This window comes from Hyperolius riggenbachi, chromosome 2 (genome assembly GCF_040937935.1).
Source record: "Hyperolius riggenbachi isolate aHypRig1 chromosome 2, aHypRig1.pri, whole genome shotgun sequence".
Taxonomy (NCBI): Eukaryota; Metazoa; Chordata; class Amphibia; order Anura; family Hyperoliidae; genus Hyperolius; species Hyperolius riggenbachi.
In genome coordinates, this window is record NC_090647.1 from 504090668 (window position 1) to 504113935 (window position 23268).

Genomic DNA, 23268 nt, shown 5'->3' on the forward strand with positions numbered 1-23268 from the left:
GGTTAAATAGGCCACCTTTATGTCCATTTAGGTTTCCCTTAAATACCCTGACCAGACGTCCCTTTTTACCTGGGACACGTCCCAGGTTCAGGGTCCACTGTCCCAGGCTGCAATGTGTCCCAGGTTATGTCCCACTTTGACCGCCGGATGACCTAGCCGTGGGACTCTGTGGCCGCGTGAGGTAATGTTTGGCTTATTTACCGTTTGTGGAGTCGGAGTAATCGTTTTCTGCTGCATTTCATGTGTCAGAGGTAACAGTAGTTGCATTTAATTTGTCAGAGGTAACAGTTATTGCAATTCATGTGTCAGAGGTAACAGTTGCTGCAGTTATTATTTGATGGCCATAGAGACTGCATTTGCTACTTTGGGGTTATTGTTGCAGCATTTGGCATTTTGGAGGCTCATGATTATTAAAGGGTATGCTAATACTGTAGCATTAGCAACTTCTGCAGATTTTGCGCACAATCTAATCCCACCATAGTCATAGTCTAATGTCCTACAATATTATGTATTTATATAGCACTGGCATCTTAAGGCAGCACTTTACAGAGAATGTAGTCATGACCTTGGCAGAGCTCACAATCTAATCCCAGCCATAGTCAAAGTCTAATGTCCCGCCATATTATTATGTATTTATTGTATTGTAGCACTTGCATCTTCTGCAGCACATTACAGAGTAGATAGTCATGCCATGGACTGACATCCATGATGCAAATCTCCCATTTCACCACATCACTGTGGGAACACTGCTTTTTCTTATGTGTTTGGGGAACATTACCAAATTACCTTTAGGGTCACTTTGCCTATCTGTGTTTTGGGAGGAAACTCTGGCTCACTGCCTCAGAGTTACATTACATTTCACTTTGCCCACACCATGTTATGGACATGCCCATTTTTCCACTGTATTCACGGACATGACCATTTTTTGGCACTGCGCCCCCTCCGTCCCAGGTTGAGCCAAGAAAAATCTGGTCACTGTACCTTAAAAGACTACTATGGGGGGTAGGGGGAAGGGGGGAAAAGAGGTGAACTTACCTGGGGCTTCTAATAGTCCACTGCAGACTTCCTGTGCCCACACAGCCAGTCACCGATGCTCCGGTTCACTTCTGGAATTTACGACATTAAAGTCAGAAAACCACTGCACCTAAGCAGCCGTGTCCTCGCTCCTGCTGATGTCACCAGGTGCAGGCGCAGACTGTACTGGGCCTTCACAATACACTCCTGATGACGTCAGCGGTCGGAAGTCGGAAATTCCAGAGGTGAACCGGAGGCGGGAACCGGAGCATCGGTGAGTGGCTGCACGGGCACAGGACATCTTGGGGGGACCATTAGAAGCCCCGGGTAAGTTCAAATCTTTTTCCCCCGACCCCCCTACAGTAGTCCTTTAGGGAAACCTAAATGGACATAAAGGTGGCCTCTATTTAACTTTCCTGTGGCTTTTTTAAAAGATGAGGTCAAAAATAATTGTGGTGAGATACTTCAGCAGAAAAACTTTGTGAATCAAATCCTTTATTCTGTTATCTCGTAAAAATACTTTATCTCTCCTTATAGTTGAGGCGAAAAATAAGTAAGGTGAAATAATCAGCCCCTCATATGATTTGTGAATCAGCCCCTCATATGATTTGTGAATCAGCCCCTCATATCTAATACATAACCAATATGTAATATCAACAGGATTATCACCTAAACTGCAGGTTGGTAAAACAACCACAAGACGTCACTGTCTGTAAAATGTGATGATGATCTCTATTGTATTGTTATTTCCTGTATTCTCTCTGTGTTCCTTTTTGTTCTAAGCAAACTGCATTACCTGATGGTGGTTTATATTTTATCCTTGCATGTTTTTCTTCAGTAAAGAGTTCTAACTTGTCATACTGTCTGCCTATCTGTGTGTACAGACCACTCTGCTCCAAAAATATGTTGATAGTATTTATACATCTCCTCCTTGCGGCTCTTTTCATTGAATGTGAATGATGTCATCGCATTCGCTGTGTTATTACAAGTATCTGGCCTCACGATTTTCTGTTGATTCTTCCAGGGCTGACTGAAAAGGAGTCATTCTATCATTCCTACATCGAATATTAAGAAACACGTAATTAATATTTGATATTCCCACTGTCTGCCTTAATAGTCCCGTTGGTGTTTTATCGCCCCGTGAAAATCCGAGGGGCTTGGTTGTATGAAGTACATAAATTTCCAAAGCTGACTCGCATTAGTTTTGTCCTCTGCTGGGAATATATAACTTGCCTGCAATATAATTTGAGGAGATGCAGTAATTAGGACTTATGCTCATTTTTATTGGGGTAATGCAAAAACTCGCAATGTAGCGAACAATTTGCATTCTGTTAAGAGACTACAGCGCTGTATATTAAATAAATAAAACATAATTAAACTGTCACAAGTCACTGCGTTAATATAGATGACTTTCACTAAGCACGTGATGTGTCAGTTGGTAAATTTATGTGAGCAGAGTTAGACTGTGCGCTAGAACATTATGTGGAAGCTCGGATGATGGAACTGAATGTTGAACTCCTCAATAATTAAAGATAGATAGTAGCGGAAAAGGATTAAGATGCCACTAGGATGCACTCTATAGGCAGTAGCATTGTTAGGGAGTCTTGCCCAGGGTCTCCTACTGAATAGGTGCAGCTTACTGGACAGAAAGGGCCAAGATTCAAACCCTGGTTTCCTGTGTCAGAGCCAGAGCCCTTAAAGGACAACTGAGGAGAAAATAAACTAATGAATAAACGATTGTATCTATCTTCCTTCTCCTAAAAATTACTTTTTAACTACTTGCCGACTGCTCCACGCCAATTGGCGTGAGCAGTGTGGCAGCCCCAGGACTGCTCCACGCTGATTGGTGTGAACGGCCTTCTATGGGGCTAGCAGGAGAGCGTGCGCAGGCGATCGCCGGTCGGAGACTGTTAGATGGCGAAATAATAGGGTAGCACAGCACTGCGATCTAAGGCAGCGCTGTACTGGGGACAGCCATGTGACTCGGCTGTCCCCCCGGGGGACACAGAAGCGATCGGCGATGATAGGCTGAAGCCTATCACCGCCGATCACTGTGATAGGCTGGTGGGGTATGGAGGTAAAAATATTAAAGAAACAGGCTTTTTTATAAAAAAAAATTGTATAAAAAAAAAAGTAAACATTGGGGAGCGATCAGATCCCACCAACAGAGAGCTCTGTTGGTGGGGAGAAAAGGGGGGGGGGATCACTTGTGTGGTTAGTTGTACAGCCCTGCAGCTTGGCCTTAAAGCTGCAGTGGCCTATTTAATTAAAAATGGGCAGGTCACTAGGGGGGTTTAACACCGCGGTCCTCACGTGGTTAAGATACTCAGCGGTTTTATTTTATGTTTAAACGTACTTTTTAGCTGTTTTATTGTTTTTCTTCAGTGACACATTCATTGAATTGTGCCAGAGCTAAAAATCTATGAACTATTGACCTTTTTTATCTCTTTCCCACTCTCAGAAGCCATTTTCTGCTAAGAAAGTGTTTTATAGTTGGAATTTCTTATCTGTGAGGGTCACACTGTAGTCACTTCCTGTCTGAGTCAGGCTTGAGTCAGCCACTTACATACCTGATATTTAACTCTTGCAGGCAGAGAAAGAAAAAAAGGAACACAGCACAGTTATTTGTGTGCTAGGCACTGTACATACACATGTCTATCTCATGATGTCACATGTCACCTCGGGTATCCTTTAACCAGTACACTATCCAGCCATATAAGCAACTACCTACGTTTGCCTTGCGGATGTTCCGGCTCTGGATTGTAAGTAGCTAAAGAGAAGATGAAGGTTTGGTGAGTGTTCCGCAGGAAATAGCCAATGTGGCAGAAAACACAGCAGGATGTAAGAAGAGACCTAAGAATGAAGATCTGAATGAAAGAAGGGTGTGCACTTCCATGGGATCGATGTAGCGTGAGTGAAAAATATATGTGCCATCCAGGAAACTTGGGCAGGGGGGGCGGGTCTAGTTTGGTAGTGTTTAAAGAGGAACTCCAGTGAAAATAACGTAAATTAAGCAGAAGTGCTTAATGTTTACAATAATTATGTATAAATGATTTAGTCAGTGTTTGCCCATTGTAAAATCTTTCCTGTCCCTGATTTAAATTCTGACATTTATCACATGGCGACATTTTTACTGCTGGCAGGTGATGTCAGTGGAAGTGGCTGCTGCTTGCGTTTTTGGCAGTTGGAAACAGCTGTTATTTCCCACAGTGAAACGAGGCTCCCACATTGTGATGTCAGCACACTGTCATCACACTGTGGGAGGGGTTTCACCACAATATCAGCTATACAGAGTCCCCTGATGATCCGTTTGAGAAAAGGAAAAGATTTCTCATGGGAAAGGGTGTATCAGCTACTGAGTGGGATGAAGTTCAATCCTTGGTGATGGTTTCTCTTTAAATGTGACACACGGTGGACTTGATTCACTAAAGCGTGATAACTGCTATCACAGCAGTTATCATGCGATCCGCCGTGCGCGGAGCTTTGCGTGCGCAAATCGCCGCACGCGGCAGACCGCGTGATAGCTGCTATGATAGCAGTTATCACGCTTTAGTGAATCGATCCCTGTGTGTCTAGGGAGTCTGTAAGTGAAAGTGCTGAAGTGGTGTAGATATCGGTGTAATGTTAAAGGAATACTATCGATTCACATATTTTTTTCAATTGACACAGGAATTGTTTGGGAAGTGCTGCTAAGTACTGGTGTATACATTTTAGTAGCAACTTCTTTGTTTACTGTTAGCAAAATACATTCAAAGTTTACTGAAGCCAAAACTGACGGCTGACTGAGCCATGAGGAGAGGGGAAATTCCCCTCACACTTGATCAGTTAACAGAGTTAGCTCTGTTTGTGACAGAGAAGAGAGCTCCCAACAGCTGCAGCTCCTGTGTCCTCCTGTGTTTCTGACTGAAGTGTCTGAAGAGAGCAGAGCAAATGTAACTAATTGTCACAGCTTTTCATACTATTTTTGCTTTCAGAGTTTGATATGTTTGATATTTGCTTTCTGTAGTCTGATATGCAACTCTGGCTGTGCATTGAAGCAGACACCCCTTCTGCAATTGATTTGTCCCAATATAGCTAAATCCTACCCTCAATAAATTACAGTTTTTGCCTCTGATATTTAACATGAAAAGTAGGAAAATGTTTACACAGCTACTTAGACATTATTTGTACATTGTCATTTTAGAACACTTGGGTATCGATAGTATTCCTTTAAGTGATTTGAGTATTTTGGTTATTTATTTATTGGCCTGGTTTGAAGTTATGTGTTGATGAGTAAACCTGTGATAAAGTACCACAGCCATTTATTTCCACTGATTCAGGTGTGTGTGCATTTATTTAATGTAGTGCATTAGGTTTATATTCCCTCTTATTGCTGCCTTCTTTCCCATAATGTAAACACGCAATGGATCAAAAGAATGAAGTGAAGCAAAAAATACCTTCAAAAAGCAACAAGAGAAAATATGGAAGAATATAATAAAAGGAAGAAAGAAAACTAAACAGAAATGGGACCTAGAAGAGCCTAGCACTCTGAGAAATCCAAAGAAGCTTTACAAAAATAGGAAACCATAAGCATGTATTACTGATACTGAAGAGAGAGATAGAAATGCACTTTCTAAATGAAATCAGCAGTGTTGCTCGCACATTTCCGCTAAAGTCATTTTTGCATTGGAAATGGAATTTTTGATTTTGAGAAAATGTTATTGAAGATCAAGTAAGGCTAGAAAATGCAGAGCTGCGCTCTACTGCAAAATTCTAACATACCTGAGCCAACAGAAGGGGAAGTTTCAATAGAACTATAAATCACCAGGAAGTGATGGTATAACTACTGAGCCTGTCTTTGAAAAAACAAAAATTAAATAAATTATATAATGTATATATAAATACATATATATTACTTCCAGAACAGTTCTGGCTGGGCAAAACTAGAAGTGGCCGTCTCACTGCCGCCAATGTCAGAAATAATTTAAGATTTCCGGATTCCTGGTGGCAATGTGACAAATGAAGTCGGCTCCTCGGCTCTGGCTCCTCCCCTGCCCACCTCCGAAGTGACCAGACTTCGGGTTCTGGCCATAACATATACTGTATATAATTCCTCTATAATAAAATCCCAGTGTCCCTGAGTTTGCGCTACTGCACATGTGTGGCACGCGGGTGGGCGTTGGAGAGCAGGAGGACGGGTGTAGGGGGAGCGTGGACATGTGCGCTGGCGTGGCCGTGCGCGATCCAGGCGGGGAGCGTGGCTTGCAGCATGGACAACGTGGTGGTGAAGGGAGTGGCGGCTGAACCCTAGTGCCCATTTTCAATGGGAGGGCTTATGCCTAGTATATAATATATATATACTGTATGTACTACAGGTGTTCAAGGAGAAGAGACAGCCAGAGCAATACAAGGGGGTATAGTAGAACCTGTATTGCACTGCTAAAGCCTTGCACACACACTAGACAGAGATGGATTAAGATGTAATGGGGTCTCCTTGTAGTCATTTTGAAAAGATGAAGTGGAGAGAGGTCACAGCAGGAGGCTGGTGGGCCCCATGACACCCACTAGGGCCCAGGCACCTGGTGGATGATCCTGCTCTGACGCTAGAAACTCGACAGAGGTGACCAATCAGGGCTGTCTTGGCCCGAAAATCTAGCATGTGTGCTGTTGCTCCAACATGTCATTTTTAGATCTATCAACAACAGCAACTCCCCGCTTCATCACCACAACGTCATGAAGACTGGATTTCTGGAAAGGCCATTAAGGCCCAGCCTTGGGCGGCTCCTTGTAAAGGGAGTGGCTGGACATGGAAAAGGGGCTGCTTAATATGGAAGAAAGTCTAGAAATGGAAAAGAAAGGGTACAAATCGGGAGCAACATATGGAGGACAATATATGCTGCTCAAGGGAGCTGTAGATGAATGAGTGGAACTGCTATACATGGATATTACACTCAGAAGAGGGGGCAGCACAGGGAATGGGAGAAGCACCGTTACGCATGGGTTGAAAGTAAGAAGAAAGTTAGTCAAGGGCAGGGGTACTCAAACTGGGTGCTGCGGCATCCTGGTGTGCCTCAAACACCCCCCAGGGGTGCCTCGGCATTCATCCCCATCCTTTGTGCATTGCCATCAGATAATGCAACCGCACTTTGATATACAATGGGTGGGCCAGGTACCACTTGGAGGGGGTATGCTGCCTAATGGGGGTCACTAACTTCTTGGAGGGGGAGGGGGGGGGGTTGAAGACTAATTAGTATCACTAGCAACTTGGGGGGGGGGGGATGCTGCCTAATAAAAAGTTATAACAGCTTTTCAGTAGTTTTTTGCCTAGGGGTACCCTGAAAAAGTTTCAAAGGCCTCAGGGCGCCCTCGTCCCAAAAAGTTTAAGAACCACTGGTTTAAGTCTAAAAAAAAGTACAAATCCCGCCTTAACTGTCAGCTCCTTCCCCAGTAGCAATAGCCTAGCAATGCATCTAAACAGCACTCTGCCCAAAACTGTTACCTGAGGGATCAAGTTCCCAACCCTATTATTAATATTAGGTATTTATATAGTGCTAACATCTACTGCATCGCTGTATAGAGTATATTGTCTCGCCACTTAACTGTCAATCAGAGGGGCTCACAATTTAACCCCTTCTATAGTCATATGTTAATATCGTGTAGTGTATATATTGTAGTCCAGGGTCAATTTAGCAGGAAGCCAATTAACGTATCTGTATGTTTTTGGAATGTGGAAGGAAACCAGAGTGCCCAGCAGAAACCCACACAGACACGGGGAGAACACACAAACTCGTGAACATAGTGCCCTGGCTGGGATTTAAACTGGTGACCTAGTGCTGCAAGGCAAGAGTGCTATCCACTATACCACCATACTGCCCGTGTGTATACTCACCTTTTAGTCCTACACTATCTTTTTCACACTGTGTGTACTTGATGGGTGCGGGCGGATCACTATTTTATGAGTGCTGTATTGCTGTGGAGACAATCACCAATCAAGAGTTTACCAGGCAGCATGATTGTTAATATATGAGGCAAGCAGCAAAGGTCCCCTCTTTTTCGAGGTCACTTCAGGTGTACGGATGTTAATTAATTAATACTGTTTTTGTTTTAAACCACAAACTTCCATTTGAATATTCGCTGCGCTAACAATGCTGACACACCTGCAATGCCAAAACCTCCCCAAGCGCTCAGGGAAAAAAAAGTGCCACATAAAAGTGACTGAAAAGTCATGCTTTGTTTGCCTTGATCTTTCGCAGCTGAATGGCATTTTAGTTTTAAATGAGCCATGATTTTCTCCAGCTAATTTTCCCATTTTCTAACAGCAATTTGCCCGCATGCTAATTCACCTAATGTATACGAAAGGCAAGAACTGATGTATATTTTAACAATGCAGAGGAATGCTGGCATCGCATCAAGTGCAGAAGAAAACACAAGTTAGGTTAATTGTAATATTAAACATGTGTGCGTCCGCTTACGCTCATATATTTAGAAGAAAGCTCACGATTCGCCGATTGTAAACGCAACACGTTCCACATGTAGCGAAGTATGTTTACAAAACCTCCAAAATAGCAGGAATGTAACGCGTTAAGATGTTGTGGGTTTGCTTTGTGTGTAAAGGATCAATATTCCCAGCGCTGTTTGATGCGCAAGTAATTTAACCAACATAAACCTGCCTCATTGCATTACGGGCATCCATTTTACTTCATGAAATCTCTTTGTTCTGGCTGATAAAATAGGCAGTTTCTTCATCTGTTTCATTTGCCTAGTTGTAATCTCCTCTTGCTTATTAAACGGTAATAGTACTTAGTGGATATTGGTAAATTAACAGGCTATCAGTAGAATTTATGCAGCCTAGAATACATAAAATGAGTTTGCATGGGGATGTTTTTTTTTCTTTTCATGGCTACTTTCAGGGAGTTTAGGAAGCACTAATGTACAGGACCTGAGTCTTCAACCTCCAGGCACCACTGCCCTCTCCACTGATAAAGTTTACGTGCCCTTCCATCCAATCTGCTCATTCTGTGCGCTCCTCTCAAACCGAAAGCCTCACCCACGCATACAAAAACTGTCGCCCACAGGGACTTGATCGGGATTATAACCCTCAGCTGACACTTTGGGGCTGTGTTGTGCATAGTCTGTAGGCCAGCAATGCTTTCTGCTGCTATGAAGGAGGGCCAACAGCACAGTGCACAAAGCAGCAGTGCATACGAGATAATTAGGAGAATTGTGCCCTTGACCTGAACTCAGCTGAGATGATCCACCAGGCAAATCTTTGGTTGAGGCATTAAGATTCCCAGCAATGATGGGCCTGACTGGTGGTGGCCTTGACTGAGAAGTATCTAGTGTGTGCACTAGCCCTAAAAGTGATAGTACTACCGTAAAGTACACACTTTCATCAATCAATTGTGATTATTTTAGGCTTCTCTTCACTGTACAGGTAAGCGTGTGTGTGTGTGTGTGTGTGTGTGTGTGTGTGTGTGTGTGTGTGTGTGTGTGTGTGTGTGTGTGTGTGTGTGTGTGTACTCAGATAAGTTGTTGTGCATGTCTGGATGTGTCTGCTGATGATGGACTCCTAAGCAAATTTGCAAAAGTTCCTAAAATGATCATGAACAATTGTTTTGGGCAGCCAAAAGCTAAGTACACACATGTGAGAAATGTCACCCATTGGAGTTCAGGTAACGATCCTTTGGGCAACAATTCGGGGACCACTGCTGTATAGAAACCTCCATATGGGTGCTACTGGAAAGCTTAGATACAACATAAGGGTGATAGATAGCTACAAAAAAACTGGTAGCAGGAAAAAAGGGCACCAGCTGAGGGAGGACAAAAAAGGCACCGCCATAGACTCTAATACAATTATCGTTAATACGGCGAAAAAAAGCAAAAAAAAGGGCACCCGATAAATATCGTCAACATTAGAACATTACAGTTTTTGAAGCATGTTATCGTTTTAGAAGTTTGCCAAGTTATAGTTTTTAACATATTATTTCATTTGTATGCACAGATTTTACGTTATCAAAGATATTATCGTCTCTATGTGTAAAAGAGTGCTTCTGCAGAGGGAGTGGTTAGGGTTAGGCACCACCAGGTGGAGGGGATGAGGCAGATATACATTGTTTAAGAATTTCCAATAAAATTGTATAATTATTAACCACCCCCCAAACAACTCTCACCCTACATGGCTTTTCTTAGCCTTGGCCCTTCTAATGTTTGGCATGTACTAAAAAAAAATTCTCTCATTTGGAATGAATGTCTAGGTTTGATGAGAAAGAGAGAAACGTGGCAAACAAATAGCAAGATTTGGTAATAAAAATTGACTAAAGGTGGCCACTAATGATGCAATTTGCTGAACGATAGACTACTAACAATTTTTTGTATGAACGATCGGAAATGATTGTTTGGGACCACTAATGGACAAAAATCTATCCAATTTCGATCAGATTGATGAGATCGAACCAAAAAACGGATCAATTTCATTAATGGGATTGGATTGATTAGGAGCCTTATCAATCCCTGCCATGTACTGATGAGGACCAAAAGTCCAAAACAGGCTGTCTACATGTGGGTTTGATATGGCTGTGTAAAATTTAAAGCTATAGGCTTGCTATACACCAGCGGTTCTGGATGCTTGCCTGGCTTACCGAGGGCGAAAAGGGATAATTTGCATGTTCAGTAGCAGTGCATTGTGGGTAACCACAAATGTTCACTTATAGCTGAATTATTGCAGATTTCCTTCTGTTTTAAGAAGGCAAATTACACCTAGGAGATTTTTGTCCTTTAGTGGTCCCAAAATGATCATTTACGATCGTTCATATGAATAATCGTTCGTAATCTATCGTTCAGCAATTTATATAATTAGTGGCCACCATAACACTATACCTGGCTATTTTGTCCAATTTTGTGTGTGCCTGTCACTGGAAATGAAGCCTGTGTACTCTGAATAAGGGTGGTCAATGAGATTTCTGTTCCAAGTTAAATAGATTTTAAAGAGAGTCTGAAGCCTAAAAAAATACCTCTTTTTACTGGGCAGTCCTATTCAGCAATAAGACCATAGTTGAAATGTTGTATTCCCGTGGCAGAACGATCAATCAAAACCCCCGAAATCTCCGGGGAAAAATTTGGTACTCCTTCCGGGTAGAGGCAGTGCTTTGTGAAGTAGCTCTGCCTCTGCTTGCGTCAATCTCCGCGATCTCCACCTCCTCGGTCTTCTTTCACTGAGAGGGGCAGGAGGAGGCAGAGATCGGCGGAGGTTGGACTGCATCAGAGGCAGAGCTACAGCGCAAAGCTCTGCCACCCAAAATCAATGACCTGGAAAGTCATGGAATTTCCCCCCGGGATTTCTGGGGTATTGATTGTTCAGCTATGGGAATGCGGCGTTTCAGCTATGGTCTTATTGCTGAAGAGGACTGTCCAGTAAAAACAGGTAGTTTTTCTTAGGCTTCAGACTCTCTTTAATACAAGTGTTTGCAGCTGGGAAGTGGTCCAATCAACTGCAGCGGCTTCTAATTTTGAAAAGCGTAGCAGTCAGTAGTAATTAATGGGAGGGAGGAGGCACCCCAGGATGTGATGTGTGGAATGGATAATATAAGCTGGATAAAACATATGTAAATAGGCTTACCTCTAACAGAAGGGGGTAGCCCAAAAAAGTAATAAAAGTTTTAATAGAAACCATGACAATGATAACGCGTTTCACGGATCGCAGTCACTTCCTCAGATCAAATAACAAAAGTGTCTTAATACTAGCGATTTGCAAGCAGGGAGCTCTGATAGAGGTGCTCCCTGCTTGCAAATACCACACCCTCTACAGTCAGTAGTAAGTACAGTAGTAGCAAAGTACATTATTTCAACATGGAAAACATATGCCGCCTTTGATTGAGTTGGTTCTCGTTTCCTCTTCCACATGTGCATGTCAATCACTGCTTCTTTCAACCATTGCATAAGCATCAACTTAGCTTCATATATGGACCCATATGTTTTTTCCTCGAAGATAATTTTTAAACTTCTTTTTATAATACATTTTCAGTACCTTGCAAATTACAAAAGTACTGTCAAAATTATTTTTAGTATTTTCTTGCTTGCTGGTGGCTTGAAAGGCCTTTGGCACACATGCAATTCACTTTTTTCGCAGCATGACCAAGTGTCAGTTTGACACGAAACGGCCGTCGCTTGTCCCCAGTTACTACCTGCCACCCACCTCCTCCACCATGGCTGCCATGCAGGTCTACACCACATTATGACCATGATGTAAGGTATTCACTGTAATGGATATGATCCACTGCCAATAAACGTTCACAGCAACGGACGAAAGGTGCACATGCTTTTTCTTATATGCAATAGATTGGATCTCTTTCTTCTTCTACTACGACGGAGTACACGTCCCAGTGGAACAGTAGAAGAATACAACAACAGTGGTGAGAGAATTGCTTTTCTTTACTTTCTCACACATATACGTTGAATACATAGAGAGTGCCGCACTATTGTCTTTTCCTGTATACAATTCACATTTTTCACCCAACTTTTCTCCTAGGAGATACATTTTCAACTTTGGCTTAAAATGATAACTGTTCAGCACTTAGCAATCGAAAAAGTACCAAAAAGTAGGTGGAAATACTATTTTCAGTATTTTCTTGCTTGCTGGTGGCTTAAAAGACATTTTATTGACAGGTTTAAAAATATCACCTAGCAGAAAATTTAGGAGAAAAAGTTAATTGCATATACGGTAGGCCATGCTGTCTATCCATGTTAGCCTCTGACGTCCTGTGCATCTTTTCCCTCAATTTTTCCAAGCATGAAGGATTTTCCCAAAGAATTTAATAGGTGACCAAAATATCTGAGTTTTATTAGTAATATCAACCCTTCTAGGGAACCCTCTGGCCTAATGGCCCATACTCACGGGCTACAATTGTCGCCGCTGTCGCCAGTCGATTGGCGCGATCAATTGCCTGGCGACAGTTGCCGCCGCAACTCCGCCGCAACTGTCGCTAGTCCGCGTGGGTATGCGGACTAGCGACAGCAACCAGCAGGGAATACCCTGAGCTTCCGGCGGGGGGAGGAACATCAGCGCATCGCCGTGTGTATGCGGAGGGACCTGGCGACGAGCTGTCGCCGGCCTGTCGCGCACACGCTCCCGTGTGCTAGCGACAGGCAACAAATGTAGCCCGTGAGTATGGGCCTTTAGTCCTATAAGTATTGACTGGTTAGAGCTTTAGCAGTCCAAGGAACTCTCAGAAGCTTTCTCCACACATTTTTTTCTACAAATGGGCCCATATGCAATTCACTTTTTCGCCGTTTTCTTCAAGGTGATATTTTCCACTTTGTCATAAAATTCTTTTGAAACTGCCAGCCAGCAAGAAAATACTCAAATCATTTTAATAGTACTTTTTCACCAGCTTTTGGGTACTTTTTCAATTGTACAATTTGGAAAAGTTATTTTATAGAAAAGATGAAAATTATCTTCTAGGAGATAACTCAAGAGGAAAAGTTAATTGCATAAAGGCCGGCCTTATTTATAGTCCAACTTTCAAAGCCACTTGCTACTACCAGAAAGCAGACACAGTGAATCCAGCGCAGGAGACTTGGGCGCACAGGGAGTAACTTCGCCGCTGTCAGAAGACGGAGCTGAAGTTACTTTTAAAACACAATAATTCGGCTTCCAGCAATTGCTGGAAGCCGAATTATTTCATTCCCCACCATCCAAGGCGGCCTGGAGGGGGTATAGTATTTAACGCAGCTGGAACTTGTGCAGCAGCAGGATCAGCCATATACCGGCTGTATCCTGCGCCCAGATCATCGCTTTAACTATCCTAATCTTTGTTGGCAATCACCTATTGTAATAAGAATTTTGAACATTAATTTTGAGGGCATTTATGCAGATTTTAATGCTGAAAACAAATGGCAAGTATCCACAGTCCACACTGGTCTTATAAATACTGGATGGTGAGTTTAATCATGGTCGGAGTTCTTCTTTAATGTATAAAGCCATTCTGCTTTCCAGTCTCTCTACTAGTCATCCTCCTGGAAACGCTCATTACCATTAGTCTACAGTGCAGATAATTGTAATGGTACATGTGTTTTACATTCACTCCCATGTTACTCTTATGTCATTAGGAGACTCTTATGTCATCAGCGTTTTAGCAATAAGTCTGATTAGCGGGAGTTGGAGTTTAACCTCACGGCTTTGTTCTTCTTCTTGGATTCTCTGTATTCACTGGAAAAGTTACACAATACAGTGTGTGCCACTGGAAAATCCGTAAAATTTATATTCCTTAAGCAGGTGAGTTCAGGACCTCTGGTTTGCTTTGTGTTCTTCTTACGACGTTAATTCATATTTCTATTCTACAGATATTTCTTACTGGATTAAAAATGTATTTTTTATACCCATGTTGATGCATGATCCAGTACAGTGACATGTATTTATTAATACTAAACCATCTCTTAGGCCTGTTAGAATAACGCGCGCTAGCATGATAGCCTCTTCCGCTGCCACCCCTCCCCCACATCCTCTGCCCAGACACTCACTTTTTCCTGGTGGCGCCTCAGCCCGGAGACGCCACACCCACCATCTTCTGCTGACACTGCCGGACACAGGCGGCTGACCTGCGTGCTGGCGGCCTCTGAAAGTGGATTCGCTGGCCACGCATGCGCACAATGCTTGTCACTGACATGTACGCATGAACGCAGGAAGCAAAAGGAGGATGCAGGGACATAGGGATATTATTACATAGGATATACGATCTTAGCCACCACTTCCTGCCTGATCAGTATTGTCAATCTACGTAATTCATAGTAGTTTCTAACCCCCTGATGGCCTTTTGTTTACAAGGAGCAGCCTGTATACTATGAAATAAATCCTCTGCTCCCACTCTCATGTCTCTGCACTCTGCAAGCAAACCTATGTAACGTAATAGCTCTTCCTACAAACCCACTTCCCCATCCACACACGTAAAGCCGTTTTCTACATTTTTACCCTAACACCTCTGTATTCACTTAACTAACTTAAGGTGGCCACTAACCATACAATTTCTAGCAAAAAATAATTTGACCGATCAGAAATTCTGATTGGATTGGTTGTAAAATTTGGATTTTCTTGTTAGTTGTGATAGATAGGAATCAAAGATTGGTTCGTTGATGGTGTAGTGAATAATTTCACTTCCGATAAGAATTATCCAATCGCTCAAATGATTCTTTGCTAGAAATTGGACCTTTAGTGGCCCTTCCAAAACACCCCATGCTGACCTCTGAGGAATGTTCAAATTTGGAAGTGCATGGCCCCATCAGGTTGGGCAGCCATCGAGCCAACATCCCTCTGAGATTAGTTGGCACTTATCAGTAGTGACCATACCCTTCCCCCCGCTCCACATCATAAGTAACCCCATGTAGCTCCAACATAAACACACCCCTCATCATGTCTCATTGCCAAAGCCATGCCCCCCAATACTTGATATACTGGAGTGGAGGGTGGTCTGTGGCTTTAATAGTTACCCTTGTAAAATGATTAAGGGTGTGAGTGGCAAAAATGGTGGTGGAGGGACCTTCTTTATGTTAGTTGGAATGGTGGGGAAGGGAGCGGTACTAAAAAGTTGTAGTTGAAAGGTTGGACCAGAAAGGCTCAAAGAAAATTGGGAGCCAATAGTGTAGATGGTCAAAAGCACCAAAGATGTAAACAAGAGGAATAATACTCACACTTTCCTGGTTGCACATATAAGCAACCCCCTTTAAAGAATACCGGGGAATTAGCCTTCCCCATTCTGACTATCCGGGATTCACAGATGGTAGCTCTCCTTGGTGATTACGGTACATTAGTGACCTAAAGGTACTAAACTAAAATTACAAACTCCTTCCAGAAGTGTAAACTATACAGCAGAAAGGGTTATTAAAGGAGGTGTAAGCTTACCTTTCCTGAAAGAACATCAGCCAATGGTTTAAGCTGAAAAAAATTGATTGCACAATCAAAGCTTGACAATGCGTTTCTCAGGTTTCACACGCTTCCTCATGTCAATATCTGCAAACAGCGCCGAATGTCAGGGGTAACAGGTACGAGCATCTAATAACATCTAAAAGTGAATTGCATATAAGCCAGGTATTGTTTCTGCTCATTTCGGAACAACAACAAACAAACACGCACCTTGCCACTGCCACCAGTAAAGATGCCACATGTGAAAGATTTAAAGATGTGAAGTGAGTTGAGGAAAGATTGTACAATGGGCAAACTATTGAATTAAATTAATTGATTAAATAGTGTATAAATGAATTTTGAATGAATAAATAAATTAAAAAAGCAAGCATTTTTAATCATTAAATTCGTCTCTCTTTACACTCTCCAATGTTCTCCAGCTGTGGAGAGACTTTAGTAATGAAGACGCTTGTGGGTAAAAGCTATTTACTTTAAACAGGCTGGTATACATTATTATAGTGTGTAGTAGAAACTACATAGGCAACTATTAATAGTAATCATTATTACAAGTATTGTTAGTTATTATTAACGCACCAATGTATTAGGCTACGCTATAAATGGATTACTAACTTGTAGTTAATAAAAGCTCTTTATTAGATCAAGGTCAAACTATTATAAGATTATTTTATACAGAAGAAGCCAATTAACCTTACAGCATATTTTGGATGCAATGATCCATAATGCTAATTGCAACGTAAGGGAACACAGAATATCTCTGGGAATGGAGTGTGCTGATTCTACCGCTGTCATTCTATTTGGAGCGTCTGGAGGACCTGTCCATTCAATCCAGCACAATAGACAGTACAAGTACAGTGGCCCCCCTGCTGCTATATATAAGAAGACACCATTATCATTCTGCTCCTGAGATCCCAGTGTGGGACCACTTCCTTATATGAAATCATTATGCCCAGGGAGGAAGTCATCTGCATATTCTGCCTCTTTGTTCTCTATCTGTTCCTCCCAAGACACTTCAGAAAACTGGAAGGGATATGAAGAAAGAAAAGGAAGCACAACCAATAATAAAGTAGTATCAGTTATGTTTTATACTATTATGGTCTCATGTTCTGATGGACAGGGCCAGGTTTAAGGGGCCCAGGGGCCCTGGGGCAAGCTTCAGCAAGGGGGGCCCCAACTACAACTCCCGCCCCCCCCCACCCCCCGAAGTAACCGAACCTGCTGGCAGAGGGAGAGACAGGATCTATATACATACCTCCGGCTCCGGTTCCGTTCCAGCGTCTGTCTCCTCCAAGCAGTTCGGTTCCAGCGTTTGTCTCCTCCAAACGGTTCGGTTTGGTTGAAGCAAACCGTTTGGAGGAGACAGACGCTGGAACCGAACCGCTTGGAGGAGACAGACGCTGGAACCGAACCGCTTGGAGGAGACAGACACTGGAACCGAACCGCTTGGAGGAGACAGACGCTGGAACCGAACCGCTTGGAGGAGACAGACACTGGAACCGAACCGCTTGGAGGAGACAGACGCTGGAACCGAACCGCTTGGAGGAGACAGACGCTGGGACCGAACCGCTTGGAGGAGACAGACGCTGGAACGAACCGCTTGGAGGAGACAGACGCTGGAACCGAACCGCTTGGAGGAGACAGACGCTGGAACCGAACCGCTTGGAGGAGACAGACGCTGGAACCGAACCGCTCGGAGGAGGTATGTATATAGATCATGTCTCTCCCTCTGCCAGCAGGTTCGGTTACTTACTGCACTGCCCGCCCGCACAGGGCCCCGGGAGAGAATGTAGCAGGGTCGGCGCTGCTGGGGCCTCAGCAGAGGTCGGGGCCCCGGGGCAAATGCCCCCTTTGCCTCTATGGTAGCGCCGGCCCTGCTGATGGAAAAACATTTAAAGTGAACCGGATGTGAAAATAAACTGATGAGATAAACAATTGTGTTAATCCTCCTACTCCTAAAAATGACCTTTTTTTTTTTAGATATTTAGTGGTTTCATTTTATATTTAAACATTTACAAAGTAGATTGGATATTTTGTTGTCTCTGCTCAGTGGCAGCCTATTAAGTGTCCCTATATGAAAATACATGAACTATTAACATTTTCGTATCTCCCTCTGCTCTCCGTAGTTGTATTCTGCCAGGAAAACTTTTATGGCTGTAATTTGCTTATCAGTGATGTTTACTATATTCTCGGCAAGGCAGAAGCTGTCACTTCCATACCTAAAAATTAGCTCTTTCAGGCACAAAAATAAAGCAAGTAACAATGCCTGGTTATTAATATGTTTTGTGCTGTACATACACATGTTTATCTCATCATGTCATCCATGGCCTTGGGTACACCTTAACAACAGAGTTTTACTGATGAGCAGATTAATTAGTTTGAATTAGGTTTCACAACAAGCCTTGCAATTGCAGAAATCCACCTTAATCGTCTATTTTTTCCACTTTGGTTTTCACATTTTCTCACTGTTTTGTGTGAATTAATGCCACATGCCAGCAGGTGGAGCAGGGGAGTAGAGATGCAGCTGAATGGATAGCCATTGCTAGAGAAGGTCAATAAGATGCAAATCATTTTGAGTTGATGCAGGATTATGCAGATTTTGCATGCAAGTTTATGCAGCTTGAAAATGAACCAATCAGATCCTGCTATGGTAAAAACATGGGTCCATTTTCAAGCTGCAAAAATGTGCACACAAAACTTGCATAACCCTGCATCAACTCAAAATTACTTGCATCTCATTGACTATCATGAGTGCTTACCAGAGAAGGTAGGAGAAAGGAGAGATAGCTGGACTTGTAAACTAAACATTGTACAGATCCTCTTCCCAGAGAAAATTATAAATACCTCCAGGGTTCGTTTCTTGTAACTTACTCTTTGAGTCCCCATATGCAGTGGCTGCAGGTGCTGAGCTCTTAGGGGATGTTAAGATAATGACCACTTGGCCCTGGAGGCCTCTGAACTTCATCAGCTCAGCACAGAGCACTGAGAGCAGCCAGTAGGAAGGAGAGCAGGAGGGATATCGACATCAGTGACATAGTGACACCTAGTGCAGTCCACACCTACCCCTCCCCCCCCCCCCGGTGATGCCACTACAGGTAGCCATAGGATGGATGGGGGTTGGTGGACAGTTGGAGGAGGGGTCCTGGTGAGTGTGGGTGATGTCCAGCGGATAGACGATATGTGTGCATTGCCCCAAGTATTTGCTATGGTAGACATGATGACGTATCAGGTATATGTTTATAACATTAGTATCATAAGCATCATAAGCAGAAAGAATGTTTTCCAAGCTTTATCCAAAACTGGTCTACACAACGTATGTGGTGGCCAGGGCCGGATTTACCATAAGGCACTGTAGGCTTGTGCCTACAGGCACCTAATGATGACAAGGTGGCTCATTTCCCTCTCCGAGTGCCTCCCTCCTTCCCTATGTATAGTCCTGATGAGAGTGTAAATGACAGGTTACTCACCCGGCTCAGCATTCCACTGACGAGAGCTCCCTTTAGGCAGGGGCTAGTAAGGGAGAAGTGACAGTTGAGCCAGCCAGCACACTTGCGGTGCCGTTTGGAGGGGGTTTATAGGTCCATAGATGGCAGAACCTAAGAAGGCAGGAGATCTGCACCTATAGGCTCCTGTGAGGTAAATCCAGGCTTGGTGGTGGCTTAGCTTATTTAGGTGCTTAGGGGATGTTAAACTGATTACCACATGGCCCTGTTGGCCTCTAAACTCCATTATCTGCAGAAGGGAGATTTACATCAGGCACTAGCCTGGTCTATTTTTAACCATTTTAGCCTTTTGGACGTGATTGTCACATCCAAGCGGCTGCTGCTGTGGTGCTGCATGTTCCTGTGTGCGCTGTCGTGCCCCCCATTAGCCCGGAGATCAATGAATGGGAACATAATTCCCATTCATCGATTTAAGTCCCCAGTAGAAAAACCGACAGCTTCTAATCAGAAGCCGCGGTCTTTCTGAAAACAAAAACAAAAAAACACGTCCTCCTTATAGTAAGCGAGCGTGCTTGTTCACAGGATAGAAAAACAAAAAATCACTGTGGCCATCTTGTGGCCAAATAGTAAAACTACATTCACATACATTTTTTATCACAAAAAGACACAATAAATTATATTTAAAATTAACTGTTTACTTCGCACACCCCAAAAACACCCAAATAAAATTTTTTACTAAAAAATAAATAAAAAAAAATACAATTTAAAAAAAACAAAAACATAAATAGTTACTTTAGGTAATGAACTTTTTTAATATGCATGTGAAAAGGGTACACAACTAATATTTATTAAATTATAAGCTTGTAAATAGTGATGGATGCAAAACTAAAAAAATGCCCTTTTATTTCCAAATAAAATATTGGTGCCATACATTGTGATAGGGACATAATTTAAATTGTGTAATAACTGGAATAAATGGGCAAGTAAAATACATAGGTTTTAATTATGGTAGCATGTATTATTTTAAAACTATAATGGCCGAAAACTGAGAAATAAAGATTTTTTTTTTTTAATTTTCTTAATATTCCTGTTAAAATGCATTTAGAAAAAAATAATTCTTAGCTAAATGTACCATCCAAAGAAAGCTTAATTAGTGGCGGAAAAAACAAGATATACAGTAGATCAATTCATTGTGATAATTAGTGTTACGTTAAAGTTATTGGCGAATGAATGGGAGGTGAAAATTGCTCGAATGCATAAGGTGAAAAACAACTGAAAACTGAAGTGGTTAAGGAGCCTTGGTCCGCTCTCCCCTAGCTTGGAGCTTGGTGTCACCCCATCTGCTGGTGAAACCTAGTGCGGTCCACACCTACCGCACCCCCCTAATGATGCCACTACAGCTAGCCATGGGCTGGATGGGGGTGGAGGAGAGTTGGAGGAGGGGTCATGGGGAGTGTGGGTGGAGTCCAGCAGGTAGAGAATGTGTGAGTGTTGCGGCTGCCCCAAGTATCTGCTCCAGTGGACATGATGATGTATCAAAATCACTGAGCTTTTACATAGACATTTTGATAATACAAAACTTCAGAGATATGCAATATCCACAAGATACAGTTAGTAAAAATAATTATACAAAACAAAACAGAATACTAATAAGCAACTCTGTTTACGGTACATTTTAATTATGTATTTCCGAATTCAAATACATATTCTTTGTATCCATTCAAATAAATATAAAAAACCCCCATAGATACTAAACACGAATACATGTTGACCTTTTGCTCAAAATAAAATAAAATAAAATACATTTTACTGGCTTTATTTAAGAATCTCAGGAGCATCTTACCCTGTTATCTACACAAGAGTTACTATGGCAATACCTGAAAAAAGGATTCCTGATAATTAATTGCTTGGCTCTCCATAGGGTCATTGAATGTTTAGTCAAGGATATCCATTTATGTCAGCGTAGGCTGAAAAAAAAGAAAATATTAAATAAATGCATTTTGAACAAAAGCCCCTTAAACTAATGTTCTTTGGTGGAACCGCAAATTATGCAGGCACGACATTTGAGTTAATATCTGTCTAGTTCTGACGTAAGAAGCAGCAAAAAAAAACAAAAAACATAATTCTCCACTCTTCTAAACATGTAGATTTTTTAAGATTTACTGCAGCATCTCGGAAACTGCAAAAAAAAAGTCTACAAAACAAAAACAGGAAAGTTTAGGACGTGATACGGGTCATTTTCTAGATCTAGAAAAGGGCCAGTATGGATAAATAATACAGCTGTGGACACAATTAAAGGACACCCAAGGTTAAAATACACTAATGAAATAAACAATTGTATCCATCTTTCTTCTCCTAAAAATGACTTTTTAAGATATTACACAGTTTTATTTTATATTTAAATCTATTTTTTTAAGTTTTTACTGTTTTATTGTTTTTGCTCAATGACTCATTCATTGAAGTATGCCAGAGCTAAAAGTTATGAACTTTTGACCTTTTTTTTATCTCTTTCCTGCTCTCAGAAGCCATTTTCTGCTAGGACAATGTTTTATAGTTGTAATTTCTTATCAGTGAGGGTCACACTGTAGTTTGACCCAGTCCTGACTTAGACAGGAACTGCCATTTACATACCTGATGTTCAACTCTTTCAGGCAAAGAAAAAAGAGAAAGAAAAAAAGGAACACAGCATAGTTATTTGTGTGCTAGGCACTGTACATACACATGTCTATCTCATCGTGTTACATGTCACCTCGGGCATCCGTTAAGTGAAAAAATAAAGTGCCTTTAGGGCCCTAAAGCAGGAGGGGACTGTATCTGCATTAACATCCCTGGTGGTATGATTAATTATGTATTTTAGGGTCTAAAAGTGGTGCAATTTTTGCATGCTTTTAGACTCCAAAAGCGGAAGAAAATCATGCTGCTAGAGAGCCTGCAGCATTCCAGCACTTACCTCCTTGGGATCTATCGCTGCAGTTCTCCCTCTGTCCTCCGGGTGGCACTGTAACCCCGCAGTGAGATCGCAGGCTGACGTCATGACGACGGACAGCAATCTCACCAGAGGGTTACAGCGCCACCCGGAGGACAGGAAGGAGAATGGCTGCCGGCATCTGGATCCCGGGGGAGGTGAGTTAAAACGCCCGTTGCGCTTAACATCAGTAGTGTGTAAATTGTTTAAAGGTATTCTACGAGACGCTATACAAGATTTTATTTCACAGAATAATCTAATTTCAGCTAATCAATCCACGTGGCTTTACTAAAGACAGGTCATGTCTCACCAACATGCTCAGCTTTTATGAAGTGGTGAATTCATTATAAGCACTAACCATGATAGTGACATTTTATAATAGGATTTTTACAGCATAGCTATTTTGGGCACAGCTGAAATTTGATGTAGATAAATGTAAGGTCATGCACCTTGGACATGCCAATGGTAGAGCAAAATATAATATAAATGACTTTCAGCTGGGAACATCAGGCTTGGAGAAAGACTTGGGAATACTGATTGATAACACGTTAAACACCTATGTACAATGCCATGCAGCAGCATCTAAAGCATGTAAAATTTTTGGGTGCATAAAACGAGAAATAAAATCATGAGATGAGAGCCAGATTAAGGCTGAATGGAGCCCTAAGCGGACTTACAGATCCCCCCCCCCATATGAAGCCAACCGAGGAGCCAGCATCTTGCCTACTATCATCCTCTACCTGGCTGGAGCCCCTCCATGCTGCAACTCCTCTCAGCACTCTGCTGACGATGCGGCAGCATGTGATCCAGCCCAGATGAACGAGCGAGCAAGCAGCGGCCGTTGCTATGGTGATATGGCCACATGCGAGCCCCGCTCTCTCCAGCCCAGCCTGTGCAGTCAGACGCAGACTGATGATGTCAACAGCGTGACGCACGCTGCTGACATCAGTCTACGTCTGACT

General features: G+C 42.4%; 1 long non-coding RNA gene across 2 annotated transcripts in view; it reads right to left on the minus strand.

Moving 5' to 3' along the window:
• Positions 1 to 23268, minus strand: part of LOC137547203 (uncharacterized) — a 172595-nt gene that overhangs the window by 71730 nt on the left and 77597 nt on the right. Inside the window, exons 2-3 of one of the 2 annotated variants that reach the window (XR_011026516.1) lie at positions 21219 to 21308; positions 15884 to 15916 (exon numbers count right to left, since the gene is read on the minus strand). This is a non-coding gene — a long non-coding RNA (uncharacterized lncRNA). Of the gene's footprint in view, positions 1 to 15883; positions 16044 to 21218; positions 21309 to 23268 lie in introns of both variants that reach the window. The other variant, XR_011026515.1, reaches the window with a different exon arrangement.